The sequence below is a fragment of the Rhineura floridana genome, chromosome 4, assembly GCF_030035675.1.
Source record: "Rhineura floridana isolate rRhiFlo1 chromosome 4, rRhiFlo1.hap2, whole genome shotgun sequence".
Classification (NCBI taxonomy): domain Eukaryota; kingdom Metazoa; phylum Chordata; class Lepidosauria; order Squamata; family Rhineuridae; genus Rhineura; species Rhineura floridana.
The window spans coordinates 158,237,070-158,254,741 of record NC_084483.1 but is presented as its reverse complement, the minus strand read 5'-3'; positions in this window follow the sequence as shown (position 1 = coordinate 158,254,741).

Genomic DNA, 17,672 nt, shown 5'->3' with positions numbered 1-17,672 from the left:
AAGGGTCTTGACAGATGATATTAGAACACAGGCAAAGGTAATATGGGAGTAGGACTCGTTTAGATCCCAAGTTATTTTGGGATTTAATGGTAAGTGTCAGCACCTTGAATTGGACTCAGAATCAAACAGTAGCTAATGGACCACTTTTAAAATTGACCTAGATGAACCACATCATGTCAGTCACAATTCCTGAAGCTTTATCCTGTTTTAATTGCAGCTTCTGAACTAACTGTAAGAGCAGTCCCATATGTCTTCAAAATACAGGTGATGTCAACGGTAGTGTCCTGTTCCAAGCAATGGCCTTAGTAGGATGAGACATCTGACCCAAGCAGGGGATCCACAGTAAGTGAGTTCATGGTTCAGCACATCAAACAAGGCAAAGTCTAAATTTCAGTGAGGCACACCAGGGGCAAGCACGGCATGGTAAAATTCAGGGTCTAGTAAAGCAAGGCAAGCAAAAGTTCAGGATGTAGATAGCACCTGGGCAGCTTCATGGGAAGCTGGCAGCTATAAGATCAAGGTTCAAATGTTGCTTCAGCAGCAGACAACTCTGGACTGAGCCTTAAACAGAGCTGCAGCTCAGTCTGGGTAGCTGTGCCTCTACTGAGAGAAGTCTCCTAGTTTATTTATTCTTTATTCTTTATTTGTTAAATTTTTATACTGCCCCACTAGCATAGCTCTCTGGGCGGTGTACAACAAAGAAATACAAATATATACAATAAAATCCCATAATAAAATACAACAAAAATATAAGAGAGTAGGAAAACTAAAAACAGTTACAGCACATGTTAAAACTAGATTAAGTTAGATTAAAATGCCTTAGAAAAGAGGAAGGTTTTGACTTGGCGCCGAAAAGATAGTAACGTCGGCGCCAAGCGCACCTCATCGGGGAGACTGTTCCACAGTTCGGGGGCCACCACTGAGAAGGCCCTAGTTCTTGTTACCACCCTCCAAGCTTCTCTATGAGTCGAAACTCGGAGGAGGGCCTTCGATGTAGAATGTAGTGTACGGGCAGGTTCATATCGGGAGAGGCGTTCCAGCAGGTATTGTGGTCCCGCGCCGTATAAGGCTTTATAGGTTAAAACCAGCACTTTGAATCTGGCCCAGAAGCATATTGGAAGCCAGTGCAAGTGAGCCAGAACAGGTGTTATGTGTTCGGACCGCTTGGTCCACGTTATCAGTCTGGCCGCCGCGTTTTGCATGAGCTGTAGCTTCCGAACTGTCTTCAGAGGCAGTCCTACATAGAGCGCATTGCAGTAATCCAATCGCGAGGTTACCAGATCATGTACAACTGATGTGAGGTCCTCCCTACTCAGGTAGGGACGTAGCTGGGCTACCAACCGAAGTTGGTAGAACGCGTTCCGTGCCACCGAGGCTACTTGAGCCTCAAGTGACAGGGAAGGATCTAAAAAGACTCCCAGACTACGAACCTGTTCCTTTAGGGGGAGTGTAACCCCGTCCAGGACAGGGTGTATATCCACCACCTGATCAGAGAAACCACGCACCAGCAGCATCTCAGTCTTGTCAGGATTGAGCCTCAGTTTGTTAGCTCTCATCCAGTCCATTATCGCAGCCAGGCAACGGTCCAGCACATTGACAGCCTCACCTGAAGAAGATGAAAAGGAGAAGTAGAGTTGCGTGTCATCAGCGTACTGATGGCAACGCACTCCAAAACTCCTGATGACCGCATCCAACGGCTTCATGTAGATGTTGAAAAGCATGGGAGACAGAACTGAACCCTGTGGGACTCCACATTGGAGAACCCACGGTGTCGAGCAATGTTCCCCAAGCACTACCTTCTGGAGATGACCCGCCAAGTAGGAGCGGAACCACTGCCAAGCAGTACCACCAACTCCCAACTCCGTGAGCCTCTCCAGAAGGATACCATGGTCGATGGTATCAAAAGCCGCTGAGAGATCAAGGAGAATCAACAGAGTTACACTCCCTCCGTCCCTTTCCCGACATAGGTCATCATACAGGGCGACCAAGGCTGTCTCGGTGCCGAAACCGGGCCTAAAACCTGATTGAAATGGATCTAGATAATCGGTTTCATCCAACAGCGCCTGGAGCTGGCCAGCAACCACTCGTTCCAAGATCTTGCCCAGGAATGAAACATTCGCTACTTGTCTGTAGCTGTTGAAATTTTCTGGGTCCAAGGAAGTTTTTTTCAGAAGTGGTCTCACTGCCGCCTCTTTCAGATGGCCAGGGACCACTTCCTCTCGTAAAGAGGCATTTATCACTTCCCTGGCCCAACCAGCTGTTCCATCCCTGCTAGTTTTTATAAGCCAAGAGGGGCAAGGATCTGGTACTGAAGTGGTTGCACGCACCTGTCCAAGCACCCTGTCCACATCCTCGAGCTGAACCAACTGAAACTCATCCAATAAAACATGACAAGACTGTGCTCCAGACACCTCATTAGGATCAACTGCTATAAACTGGGAGTCTAAGTCCCAGCGGATGCATGAGATCTTATTCTGGAAGTGTCCAGCAAACTCATCACAGCGGGCCACCGATGATTCTACCATGTCCTGAGGGCCAGAATGCAGTAGCCCTCGGACAACTCTAAAAAGCTCCGCTGGGCGGCAAAGAGATGACTTAATAGTGGCAGCAAAATGTTGTTTTTTTGCCACCCTCACCGCTCTTGAGTACAGCTTAGTGGAAGCACTTACCAGCTCATAATTGCATCCATCGGGAGTTCGCCTCCACCTCCGCTCAAGCCGCCTCCTATCTTGTTTCATCGCTCTCAGCTCCGGAGTATACCATGGAGCTGTATGAGCTCTACACAGGAGAGGGCGCACAGGAGCAATCGTGTCTACAGCCTGGGTCATCTCCGCATTCCACAGTTCGACCAGGGCTTCGACAGGAGCGCCAGTCTTATCAGCCGGAAAATCCCCCAGAGGCCTTTGAAACCCTTCAGGATCCATTAGTCTCCAGGGCAGACCAATTTAGTAGGTCCCCCACCCTTGCAGAGGGGAAAAGCCACTGAAAGTCTTCAGCAAGCGGTGATCTGTCCATGACAAAGAGAGAGATGTAAAACTCCCCACATCCAGATCACCATCCCCATGTCCAGTAGCAAAAATAAGGTCTAGAGTATGCCCCAACATATGTGTTGGGCCACTAACATATTGGGACAGCCCCATGGTTGTCATGGAAGCCATGAAGTCCTGAGCCGCCCCAGATAAAGTAGCCTTGGCATGGATGTTGACATCCCCCAGTACCAATAGTCTGGGGGATCTCAGCAATACCTCCGAGAGCACTTCCGTCAGCTCAGTTAGGGAAGCCGTTGGGCAGCAAGGTGGGTGGTACACCAACAAGATTCCCAGTCTGTCCCTCTGACCCAACACAAGGTGCAAACACTCCAGACCGGTAACTGCATGGACATGGTGCTTGATGAGTGAGATGGAACTCTTATAGGCCACAGTGACCCCACCTCCCCGACCCTCAGATCTACCATGATGCTGAACCAAGTACCCCGGTGGGCAAAGCTGGGAAAGACTAACTCCTCCCTGTTCACCCACCCAGGTCTCAGTTATACGTGCCAGATCGGCTGCCTCATCCACAATCAGATCATGGACGAGGGAGGTTTTATTATGCACCGATCTGGCATTTAAAAGCAGAAACTGGAGATCCGAGGGCAGGCTGAGAGGACAACCAACAACCCTGCGGATGTGAGAAGGACCGGAACAAGGCACAGCCACAACATGTCTGGGCTGCGTTCCCCTTACCTGGCACGTCGTTCGCACAACGCCATACCTCCCTCTGCCCGTCACTACACTAATTGGGGCCCCCTCAAGTCCCCCGATTGATGACAAAACCCCTTTCCCAGGCACATAATGGCACATATATACAGACACACACACTCATTCACATCAGACACAATCACATATACACACCAACATTCATTCAAAAATCAAATACACCAACACAATCCCCACACTCTGTACAGGCAGGCATCAACGCCAGCGCCTCTCTTCGCCCAACAAAGTTAGAGGTATTAACATATATCATACATCACACACACAATCACTACATACACACTACATACACACCCACAGACCAACAGACAACAAACAAAACAATTTAAAGCCAGTCCGTAGCTTGGTGATGAAAGAATGTATCAAGCCAGTTTACTCAAGACGAGCAGCATCACCTCCGCTGTTTCTTGCTCCGTCGAGAATAGCCCAGCCAATGTCCATCACCACACAAACGCCAAGTTGCAGTCTCTGCCTGTAGATCACAACAGTAAGCAACTCACAAACTCACGTCCACGCTGGTTGGAGGTGATGTTGGAAAATCCAGCCTGAAGAGGAAGAGGCACTCTAGTTAAAGTGGCCTAGCTTACTAAACACGCTTATCCCCAGTGGGTTAAATGGAGAGATGGAGTTTCTTCCTCTTCTATGAGTTCTGACATTTTGAGACGATCCCTGGTTCACAGCTGTGATTCATTTCCCGGCTTGATATCCTAAGGAGGTTTTTTTACAGAGGGTGTTTTGAGCATGTGTATTGAACTCTGTGCTTTACACCATAATAGTTACCTGACTCTCTTCATTGTGTAATATCACAGTATATTTGCTATATTTGTACATTTCAACTACTAGATGACTTTGTTGACAGATTCTAAGTTTGGTACGTGAGTAAGCAGTTTGTTCCGTTTTCTGCTCATGGTTTGGTTGTAAAATATGTATAGCAATTTGATATGGATTCAGTAATAATTTACTTTATGTTTATTTGTTGTAGCCCCTGATGAAGTCCGAGGTTTATGTGGCCGAAACGCGTTGGGCACACGCATTTTTACTTTTTCAAATAAAATCATTGGAACTTTTAATCTACATTTTCTTCCTATGGCATCCTGGGTTCCCCCCCTCCTTTCTCCGGTCCTAGCTTACTTACTTCAACAGCTGTTGAATTTGACAGATTAAGGAAGACTTTGGTTCCATTGGGGCTTCTGAGTGGGAATCCTCTGAGTTAAAGGAGGGCAACAGGGCCTCCTCAGACTGGAGAGATCCTGGCAAAATGTGCTGCTCTTCCTATGGAGCTTTCAGGGCAGTAAGGATGTTCAGGGCTTGGAGGGCAGTTTCCTCTCCTGCTCTGATATTTCCTCTAGATGCATGGCCTCATTCTCCAAAGATGGCAACTAGGACCTTGAGGTTATGAAGACAGCAAATTATGGTATCCTTTTTGCTCTTGACTCTGCTCCCCTCAAAGGCAGAGCTGGCTGGTGATATCTTTCGTCTGATCCAACCCATCACATGGTGGAGAATGAGGATGTGCCCATTCTCCTTGTCAGTCTCACTTCCAGTCTTGTCTCCACTGCAGCAGTGGCTGGTCCATTAGAGCAAATAAGGCAGTGTCCCACCAACCTCAGTCTGCCTTCTGCCAGTCTCCACCTGCCTGCTTTCATACTCACAACCATTCTAGGGAGTGGCACTGGCTGTCCGCTTCCTCCTCCTTAGTCCCAGTGTTGCTCTAGTAGAACTCAGAAGGGAGAAGGATGGGAATTAGTTGGCTCTTGCTCCACTTGCTGTTGGCTTCCCTGCCCTCCACCCTACCAGTCCCAATGGGTACCAACCACGGCTTTTCCACTGTCTCTGTGGTATGTGAAGGAGCGGCACATCTGAGAAATCAACATTGCATTTGGATTTTACATGCATAGGCTGACTTCAGACATACCAATCCTATTTGGACAGTGGGAACAAATCAGTCCAAAGATGCCCCTAAAAGCCCCTGGCATTCCTAGATAAGGAATGTTGTTTCATCCAAGCAGTGTGGCTGTTTGCACCATTTGACTCATGGGAAGGACTGTTACAGCTGTATGATGAGTATGGCAGAAGAGGAATATGTCATAGGCATATCAAGATTTGAGCCTGGGCACCATCACAGTAATATAAAGGCAAAGTGGCACTCCTTGGTGAATAATTAGCTGTTAGATCAAGCGGATGAGCTGGCCTCCCAGATACGAAGACATGGGCTGACATGACATTTTTACTGCAGGTAGCAGAAGAGCAATACAGAAAGCCATTGTAAAGTGCAATTGGTAATAAATGATTAACCATTGGCTTCTAAATGAGCTGAGTTCATCATGTGTTGGTGAGAACATGGATGGCACAATTATGAAACAATACATATGCTCCTGTTTTCAGAACATATAAATACTCTGAAGTGTCTTTCTCTTTCCCAGTGGCAGTGTGTTCTTTTGAAAGTGCTTTTGACAGGATTTGTTTAATCCCCCCCCCAGGCCTTATGTGCACCTTTCTGTTGAATAAATCAAATCTACAAGAATACAAAAGAATAAATCAAATACACAAGAAGCAACACTCTGGTTGCTTGATCGTTGGTCTACTGGAAAAACCCTCACATGAATGGGAGGAATTAAAATGAAGTCCAGCTGTGGTGGAGTGCTAGTGGGATAAGGTCTCAATTTAAAAGGCTTGATGAAATACATATCCAGAAGTTCTCCATCTTACTTAATATTGTTGGATCTGTTGGCATCTCTATACTGTAGCTGTTACAGATAAGTCTGACAGGCTATGGTTTTCACTGCTGAAATGTTTTGCAACTAATTTTTTTAGTTAAAATCACTGGTTTGTGGTTTCTGAACCATGAATAGGTCAGTTGTAGTTTTACCTACATACTAGATATAACCTTTTTTTTTTTACATGACATACATTATATTGCAGGACCTACAGACAATGTTCTGTTTGATGTAATATGTTCTACCCATTCTGGTGCTTTGGAAAGTAGTTGCCTCCATGAGGTACACACAGGTGATAACAGTGTTTGGAGTGACAAGGATGAGGTGCAGGATTGCTGATAGGTGGCTTAACTACAGCTCTCACTAACAGTTTGAGTAAATTAGGAGGCTGACAAAATTCTATAACAGGAGGCTCATTGATGGCTTTAGCAAGATGTTCAGAGTTTGCTGACAATGTGTAGCTTTCTCTGAATGGCAGGTGATTGTTAGGAGAAGCTGGATGGAAATTTACTACAAATGGATTTTTTTTTTTGAAATCTCATTTTGATGGAGAAGGTTTTCTGTAGACAGGATGGATGCTTGGTGGATGTTGCAATCAATGAAATGTGGAGAATATTGTCTGAGAAGGTGTTCTTTAAGTTCATTCATTCTTCTTTAGTATTTATTTTTGTTGTTGCAAATATGTTTGATTCTGAGAGCTAAGCTATAAACTTAGCTCTCAGAATCAAACATATTTGCAACAACAGTAAGGACAGAATATGGAGAAACCAATTGGTTCCCAATAGAAAAGGGTGAGAGACAGGGGTGTATTTTATCACCCTACTTGTTTAATCTGTACGCAGAACACATCATACGGAAAGCGGGATTGGACCAAGATGGAGGTGTGAAAACTGAAGGGAGAAATATCAGTAATTTAAGATATGCAGACGATACCATACTCTTAGCAGAAACCAGTATTTTATTTATTTTATTTTAGTAATGATTTGAAATGACTGCTGATGAAAGTTAAAGAAGAAAGCACAAAAGCAGGACTACAGCTGAATGTCAAAAAGACTATAAGTAATGACAACAGAAGATTTATGTAACTTTAAAGCTGACAATGAGGACATTGAACTTGTCAAGGATTATCAATACCTCGGCACAGTCATTAACCAAAAGGGAGACAATAGTCAAGAAATCAGAAGAAGGCTAGGACTGGGGAGGGCAGCTGTGAGACAACTAGAAAAGGTCCTCCAATGCAAAGATTTATCACTGAACACCAAAGTCAGGATCATTCAGACCATGGTATTCCTTATTTCTATGTATGGATGTGAAAGTTGAACAGTGAAAAAAGCAGATAAGAGAAAAATCAACTCATTTGAAATGTGGTGCTGGAGGAGAGCTTTGTGCATACCATGGACTGCGAAAAAGACAAATAATTGGGTGTTAGAACAAATTAAACCAGAACTGTCACTAGAAGCTAAAATGATGAAACTGAGGTTATCATACTTTGGACACAGAATGAGAAGACATGATTCACCAGAAAATACAATAAGGCTTGGAAAAATAGAAGGAAGTAGAAAAAGGGGAAGGCCAAACAAGAGATGGGTTGATTCCATAAAGGAAGCTACAGACCTAAACTTACAAGATCTGAACAGGGTGGTTCATGACAGATGCTTTTGGAGGTCACTGATTCATCGAGTTGCCATAAGTCTTAATCGACTTGAAGGCACATAACAACAACAAAGCTATAAACAGTGTTTTTCTTTATATGTTTAGGATGGCAGGATTTCTAGTTTAGAAAGGTGTGGGCATCAGTGGGTTTGTTGTAGAGATCAGTGCCTATTTTGTTGTGTATGTATATATATACAATATGATTATAATATTGTCTTTTTATATTGTTTCAACCCACCCTGGAACCTTATGGTGAAGGGTGGGTAAAAATGAAATGTAATACAACAGTGAACTCTTCCTTAGAAAAGGGGTGGGGAACCTGTGGCCCTTCAAGATGTGAACTCCAGCTCTCATCACCCTTGACCATTGGGAGTTGGCAGAGTGAGGCAGCCACCACAAGCGGTAGATACTGGGGGAGGGGTGTTGAGGAGTGGAGCTGAGGTGTGTACACACCTGTGTATCTTAAACTCCCTATAGTGGCCAGATGCCCTCAGGTGCAGTGGCAATCTTGAAGTAAGATTCAACAGCCAATCTGGACAACTTCCGTATTAGGGAAGTGCTGTCTTGTCCTTGACTCTCAGGCTGTAATCCTATGCATGCTTACTAGAAAGTAATAAAATCAGGAGTAAATATGCATAGGACTGCACTGTCAAACATGTTAAGATGTCAGAAAATGCACTTGTATTCCAGATGCCTATTTTGATGCTGTTTTGTATAGTAGGGGTGGCAAATTGGATCCACCTGCCCCCCCATGAACCTAGTTTGACAGATGGGTAGCCCCCAAACTTCTCCATCATCTGACATCACAATGACATCAAGTGCTCCAGATGGAGGAAGGGGTGGTCTGGAGATGGGGTGGTGGTGGATGTCACCCCATTGTCATGGTCAGATCACTTCTTGGTGAAGTTTAGACTTATGGCTCTAATCCTTCCCTGCAAGGGTGGTGGACAGATTAAGATGGTCCACCCCCGGAGCCTAAAAGAATCGACAGGATTCCTGAATGCCCTGGTGGCGTTCTCAGTAGATAGAGCAGGTGACCCTGTTCAAGCCCTTGTCACACTGTGAAACAGTGAGGCGCATTGGGCTCTTGACATGGTTGCCCCCGAGCACCCTCTCCAGTATTGTGAAGCCCGGCTTGCACCTTGGTACACCAGTGAGCTAAAGGCAATGAAAGAGGCTGGACAACAGCTAGAGCACAAGTGGTGAAAGATGTGCTGTGAGGCTGATCAGGCACAAATAAAACATCGTAACCGTGCCTACTGTGTGGTGGTGATGGCAGCGAAGAAGTCCCACTTTTCTGCCTCCATCGCATCCTCAAGTAGCCATCCAGTGGAGCTTTTCCATATTGTCAGGGGTCTGTTGACATCAACTCAAGGAAATTGAGTTTTAAACCCTTCGAAGGCCCACTGTGAATTGTTTGCAAGGCACTTTAAGAGTAAAGTTGCTTGCCTCCATAGCAGTCTTGATGCCCCATCTACATCTACTGCAGTCCCCAATGACGTACACAATGCAACGTCTGCTGCAACTTCTTGGAAAGGTTTCAGTTGATGTGGCCTGATGACATACACAAGGTGCTTGCGATGATGCGTCCAGCAACATGTCCTCTTGACCCTTACCTTTCTTGGCTTGCCATTAAAGCTTGCCAAGGGGGTCTGACGGAGTGGATCCAGGGTGTGGTCAACGCATCATTGCGGGAGGGAGTGGTTCCAGGCACCTTGAAAGAGACAGTGATCCGACCACTCCTGAAAAAGCCCATCCTGGACCTATTGGTTTGTGACAACTACCAACCGGTTGCAAATACCCCCTTTTTAGGGAAGGTGATTGAGAGGGTTGTGGCACAAGTACTCTTGGATGAAACAGATTATCTTGACCCATCCCAGTCTGGGTTCAGGCCTGGTTATGGGACTGAATTGGCCTTGGTCACCCTGATGGATGACCTTTATTGGGAGAAGGACAGGGGGAGTGCGACCCTGTTATTCTTACTTGATCTCTTAGCGGCTTTTGATACCATTGACCATTGTATCCTTCTGGGCCAACTTGGTGAGATGGATATTGGAGGCACTGTTTTAGAGTGGTTCCGATCCTATCTCCAGGGTCGTTCTCAGAGAATAGCATTGGGTGACTGCCTTTCGGCCCCCTGACAGTTGTGCTGTGGGGTGCCACAGGGTGCCATCTTGTCCCCCATGCTGTTTAACATCTATAGGAAGCCCTTGGTAGCTGTCATCAGGAGATTTGGGGTGAGGTGTCAGCAGTATGCTGATGATACCCAGTTCTATTTCTCCATAACATCTGAATCAGGAGAGGCCATGCAAGCCTTGGAGCGCTGTGTGGACTTGGTGGTGGGCTGGATGAGGGCCAATAAACTGAATCTGAATCCTAGCAAGATGGAGGCACTGTGGGTTGGTGGTTCCCGAGTTCGGATAATTGGTCAGTTGCCTGCTTTGGATGGGGTCGTACTCCCTCTGAAAGAGCAGATTCATAGTCTGGGGGTGCTCCTGGATCCATCTTTGTCGCTAGAGGCCCGGGTGGCCTCTGTGGCTAGGAGTGCCTTTTACCAGGTTTGGCTGGTAAGACAGCTGCGGCCCTTTCTGGACCAGGATAGCCTGACCACTGTTGTCCACACACTGTTAACCTCCAGGCTGGATTACTGTAATTTGATCTGTGGGGTGCTGCCCTTGAGGTTGGTCTGGAAGTTGCAGCTGGTGCAAAATGCGTCGGGAAGACTGCTCACTGGGGCAGGGTATTGCCAACATGTCACCCCACTGCTAAAGGAACTGCACTGGCTACCTATTAGCTACTGTGCTAAGTTCAAGGTTCTAGTTTTGGTGTACAAAGCCCTATACAGCTCGGAACCAGGATACCTGAAAGACCGTCTTACTCATATACCCAGCCAATCACTGCGCTCTGCACGTGAAGGCCTCCTGCAGATACCATCTTATCATGAGGTTCGTTCTGCACAATATAGGATATGGACCTTTAGTGTGGCGGCACCTACCCTGTGGAATTCCCTCCCCTTAAATATTAGGCAGGTGCCATCTCTGTTATCTTGTTTGTTCCTTTTGAAGACTTTCCTGTTTCAACAAGCATTTTAAGTTGAGACCTATCCCAGTCTGCTTCTGTGTTGGAATTGCTTGTTAATTTTTTTTTTAATACTATGTTTTTAATCCTGTTTTTAAAGATGTTTTTAAAGCTTTTTTAAAAAAATGTTAACGTTTTGTTTTAATGTATTTTAAGGTCTGTTTTTATGATGTTTTAAAGTGTTTTTATCGTTTCTGTTTGCTGCCCTGGGGTCCTGCTGGGAGGAAGGGTGGGATATAAATAAATAAATAAATAAATAAATAAATAAATAAATAAATAAATAAATAAATAAAGTGACCTGTATGGTGCATGGTGCTTTGAAGCTCTGACAGTCAGCTGATAGCCAGGGCTTCAAAGTGCCGTGCATCACTCTCTGCCAGTACCACCTATCAGTTGATCATCGTGTGATGAGACAACTGTGATGGGATTCATCTGGTATGCCATGAGCAGAAAGTGGAATTTCACCCAGCATCCCACAAATTTCTTCTCAATTGAGGCACATGCTACATTGTAGGCAGCCACCATGGGCAGAGAAAACAAGCAGCCAATATGGGTAATGCAGTTATATGCACTGACCCTGACTTGGAGATGAAATAGATTCAGACTTGTAATGGGCTGCAGTTTGAAATGATGCTTTATGACTTCAGCTGTGACAAAATAGCAAAGGCTCCAAATGGAAAGATCTTAACTTCATGTGTACTGGGCGTGTACTCTGCACCCAGAGGCTGACAGGCTTGGACATCTTATAACCCTTTCCCTATCCTATAAAGAAGACGAATGAATAGCTTGTCACAATAAAATTGACCATTGCATCCTACTTTGGTAGGGAGCAAGGGAGCCATAAGCAGTACATGCTCACGGTTCCTTTTCTTGCATTCACCGTTCACTCTGGTCAGAGAGACAATATCCTGGTTGAGGCGAGCTCTTGCCATGGGGCTATACAATAAATAAAGAAACAAGTGTCTTTAAAAGAATAACACCGTTTTGGTTTGTGTGCATAGGTGACAGGGATTTTTTTTCATGGCTTCATGCAAACAAGCTTAGAGAGATCCCTGGAGAAATAAGGCTCATGGAGAAAGGGAGATCTTGGAAAGGAAATATCTGTAGGGGAAGGGGAGTAACTCAGCAGAAGCGCAACTGCTTTGCATGCAGAAGGTCTGGGCATCTCCAGGTAGGTCTGGGAGAATCTCCTGCCTAAAACGCTGGAGAGCCACTGCTAGTCAGGGTAGGCAATACTGAGGCAGAGGGACCAATGGACTGACTCGATATAAAGCAGCTTCCCATATCCCAAGGATAACTATAATAGAAAGAATGGGGCTTGTGCAAATGTTGGATGTGTCTGTCTATCACTCCTGTAAAATATTAGTCATTGAGGCAGTGGCAAAGATCTCTCGGAACACATAGCTTAAGGACTCTCCCCTTTGGAAATAATGGTCAAAAGGTTAATCATGGAGTTTTCTTTATAGGAGTGGTAACTGAGTCCATGCCTATTTGTTTTGCCTTTGCATTGCTAGATAAACAGTCTGGCTTGGATCAAGTTAGGATGAACATTACTCTTAAACTAAGTGAACTTAAATAAGTTCATGTAAGGACAGTTTCCCAGTCTCAACTCTCCCCCCTTTCAGCAACCTCTTGATTCCCCAAAAGGTCATCTGGAGGGTTGGGTGTCCCTCCTGAACAATATTGGATGGTGCTGTGGGAGCCGCTAAGTGAGAGGGACTCAGCCAAAATTGCTCTTGGGTCCCAAGAAACGTTAACTCAGGGGTAGGGAATATTTTCAGTCCAAGGGCTGCCTCCCTTCTGGGCAATCTTCTGGGGGCCAAGTACTAGTGGTGGGCAGGGCCAGAGGCAAAAGTGGGCAGCACAATGTTTGTTAATGTTACCTTTGTAAAGTAACCTAATTTCTACATACATTTGCATACCCCTCTCTATCCTCCATCTCTGCAAGCAAAAAGCATGATCAGAGTTCAAGGATATATCCCAGCCAGGCAAAAACACCAAAAGAGAGTGCAAAGCAGGGCCAGTGAGGGGTGTGGCCTGATGAGTGGGTGTGTGTGTCCAGAGAGAGCCTCATGTGCTAGATAGAGAGGCCCTGGGGTTGCATTAGTTTTTCATCTCTGATTTAACTTAAGGACATTCACTAGACAAGTTTCCCATTGGGCCCCATGCCCTGTTGTTCAAGGCTTCCTCTCCCAAACCATATGCAGAGATATTTTTCAAGGGCACTGGCTGCAGGAGACAGGAAACTCTCCTTCTGTGAACTTACCTTAGGATCCAAGCCTCTGTGTCTCTGAGGTTGCATATCTTCTTCATTAGGGGCTGTTGCTACACTGAAGCAAACCTAGATTTTCCGCTGTCAGGGCTCTGCAGGGTCAGGATATTCAGGATCAGTGTTGCCAGGTCAGAAGCATACCAAACCCTGTGTTTTCAGGAGTGGGTGTGATGTTCCTATATTTTAGTGTATATATGGTAAGTGCTGGTTGTTTAGAGTATACATGGTAAGTAGTGAAAGAGGAGGGGGAGTGAATGGGCAATAGAATGCTTGATGATTGGCTGAATGTTTAAAATGGCTGACAGTATAAATGAAAGGATGACAGGTAAATCTGGGTGAATGTGAGGTGGTGAATTGTGGAATCTGGGGGGAGAAGAGAAAGAGTGGATTGCTTGGTGGGGTTTGAGAGAGTTGTTTGCCAGGAGAGAGTGAAGAAGGAGGGGGGTGGAGTTCGGATTAGTATTGAGTAAAACCATATGCTTATGTGCCTTAAGAAGAAATCTTGTTAATCTTGTTAGCTTTGTTATCTGTAATAAATACTTAATTTGGTTTACCAAAGGCCTGATCCTTGGCTGGGGTTTCACAGACCAGAAGGGAGGGTAAGGTAATGACCAAGGCTGAAGGGGAACTGTAACAAATGGTGGCAGCGGTGAAGAGAATAACAATACCAGTATTCAGAGTCTCTGGGAATACTAGTATTGGGACGTTACTGGTGGTTGCCTAGCAGGGGGATCTGTTGAGATCTGTGCTAGAGCGGGGAGAGAAACCATAAGAGAGAGCGGTCCGGACTGGTGGAGTCCCTGGTGGTGCCTAGAGACAGGCAGTAACCACGAGCAGGTAGGAACCTGACAGGGAGAGCCAGGGAAGGACGCCTCACACGTGGTGTCAATAGCGGTGGGATACGAACAACAGAGAATCCAGATACGAACCAAAGAGAGTCCCAAAGACACGTGGTGACAAAGGAGACTATGTCACAGGTGTTGGCTGTAGCAGTGAGATACGAATACTAGACAATCCCTAATAGTTGTGTGGCAAACAGAAATAACAAAACAAGATTTCTTGTGAGAGTGACTGGCAAAGAGTGTGTGGCAAAGAGTGAGTGAACTCAAACACCATGGCTGAATATATAAAGATGAAAAGAGAGGAGCTGGTGGAGAAGTGCATAACATTCAATTTACCTCATGAGGGTAAAGGGGTAGATGAATTGAGGGTAGCACATAGGATTTGCAACTGCCCAGCAAAAACAACCTGTCAGAGAAGAGACCCCAGAAGGATATTTAAGCAATCCCGCTTATATAGAGTACTTGAGAGAGAAGTTGAGGATGGAAGGTGCAGAGAAGGAAAAACAGAGAGAGTTGGAAGCTGAGAGATTGAGGATGGAGGCTGAGGAAAAAGACAAGCAGAGAGAGTTGGAAGCTGAGAGATTGAGGATGGAGGCTGAGGAAAAAGATAAACAGCGGGAGTTGGAAGCTGAGAGATTGAGGATGGAAGGTGCAGAGAAGGAAAAACAGAGGGAGTTGGAAATTGAGAGAATGAGATTGGGGTTTGAGGAGAGGGAGAAGCAACGAGCATTGGATGCTGAATTACAAGTAGAAAAGTTAAAATTTGATAGAGAGAAATTTCACTCTGAGGAGACAAGGAAAGAGAGAGATGGAGCAAAAATAAAAATTACTCCAAAGGACTTTGCTGTCTATGAGCCTGGTCAAGATCCTCAAATTTACCTCAGCACCTTTGAAAAAGCAGCTCAGTTGTGGGGGCTACCTGAAGATAAATACATGCAGTATTTATCAAACCTGATTAAAGGGGAATTGGCTGAGGTATACCAATATTTCCCCTCAGACAAGCCCGTCACCTATGCTGAATTCAAAGAAGCAGTGTTTAAAAGATTCAGACTGGGGCCTGATTATTTTAGAAAGCTTTTCAGAAATTGCCAGATACAGACAGGGAGGTCTTTTGTGGAACTGGGAGCAAAGTTGATGGATATATTTGGAAAGTGGATGAGTAGTGCCAAAGCTCAGTCAGTGGAAGAGGTGAAAAGCCTCATGATACTGGATCAATTATACCATCAGTTACCACCAGAAATAAGGCTCCTGGTCAAAGACCGTTCCCCTACATCTGTGCAGGAGGCCGCAGAGATGGCGGATCACTTCGCCTCCAATAGAACTGGCTGGGTGGGGAAAACATCAAGAGAGTTTAAACCCAGACCATATAGTGCTGGCAGAAGGGATGTGGTACCACAGCGAGTGAGTCCTCCATTAAAATCTGAAGGGCACAGGACACCCCAGAGTGGATCTGTGTACCCTAAAAGTGAGGAGAAATTATGCTACAAATGTGGTAGACCAGGGCACCTACGTTTTCAATGTGAGGTTGCCAACCCCATTAGTAATCCTGCTCAGACAAGGGCAGTGAAAACAGAGCCCAAGGCTTTAGAAACAGCGAAAAGGGTTCAGTTTTGCCAGATAAACTGGACAGAAGTAACAGACCTTGATTCAAGTCTGAGAGAGGAAGTGAGTGTACAAGGGGCAAATTATTGGGCATTGCTTGATACTGGTGCCGCTCAGACGTTACTGAGGCCAGATTTAATAAAAATCTGAGGTAATATTACCTCAGGAAACAGTGACTATCCAAGGAGTGAGGGGTCAACCAGAAAGTTTGCCTGTGGCCCTGGTGGATATGACTTGGAGAGGCCGAGAGGGCCGATATAAAGTAGGCATTAATGCCCAGCAACAAGAACCAGTAATACTGGGAAGGGATGTAATGGGCGCCCAAGGAAAGATCTATGTAGTGACCAGACAGCAAATTGGCAGAGAAAAAGAAGCCATATTAAGGGGGGCTGAAACAAACAGGGTGGAATCTGTTAACCAGCCTCAGGTCACCATAGCAACCACTAGCAGGCCTGCTGAAGAAGACAAACTGTATCAAGTGGTCTCTGGGGAAGAAGCAGATCAATTGAGGGAAGAGCTGCATAAAGATATCAGTTTGAAGCAGATAAAGGAACAAGCCCTGACCCGACAGATTCCTTTCGCTGACAAGCTGAGGAGTCAAGTTGTGTGTGAGAATGGGATTTTATGTGGACTGTGGATGCCTGCTGAGAGAGGGGGTGAATGTGAACCAGTGAAACAAATGATGGAAGTGGTGAAAGAGAATTTGAGTCAAGCTCAGCAGAAGCAAAGTTACTGGTATGACAGAACAGCCAGAGAACGTGTGCATAATGTGGGAGATATGGTTATGGCGTTCATACCCAGGAAACATGACAAATTACAGGCTAACTGGGAAGGACCATATACCATCAGAGAAAGGCTTGACACAGTGACATATGTAATCACCACAGACCAATTAAACAAAAGCAAAGTGGTTCATGTAAATATGTTAAAGCCTTACCATACCAGGGATGCAAAGGTGTGGCAAGTTACCTTATTCCCTGAGGGAAGTGGGCCTGAACTTCCAGATTCGGTACAGGAAAGCAAAGACAAAGGAGGGGTAGATCAAGTGGAATGGTCAGAGGAGGTAGAGGAGGAAGTAAAAGAAGAGATTCTGAGAGTTTTGAAAACCTATAGGAATCTCTTTAGCAACAAACCTGGCCGAACCAGTATAGTTATACATTCCATTGATACTGGAGATCATGCCCCAATCAGATCTGTTCCGTACCGTGCGAATGGGAAAGTTTTGAATGAGATCAAAAAGGAGGTGGAAGATATGCTGGAATTAGGAGTGATCAGGGAATCCATCAGTCCCTGGGCCTCAAGTATTGTCCTGGTTCCGAAAAAAGATGGAACAACAAGGTTTTGCATTGATTATCGGCTAATCAATAAAATTACTGTCCCAGATGCGTATCCTATGCCTAGGGTAGACGCTATGTTAGAGTTATTGGGGGCAGCAACCATTATCTCTACACTAGATCTCTGTAAAGGATTTTGGCAAATGGAACTAGACGAGCAATCCAGAGCCAAAACTGCCTTCAGTACACCAGATGGGTTATATGAGTTTGTGACCTTACCCATGGGACTAAGGAACTCACCAAGTTCATTTCAGAGGCTAATCAATACTGTGTTGCGAGGCATGTCAGATTTTGCAGTGGCCTATATCGATGACGTGGCCGTTTTTAGCAAGTCGGTGCTTGAGCATGTCCAACACCTGACAACAGTATTGGAGGCCTTAAGAAAAGCAGGCCTCACAATAAAAGCTAAGAAATGCCAG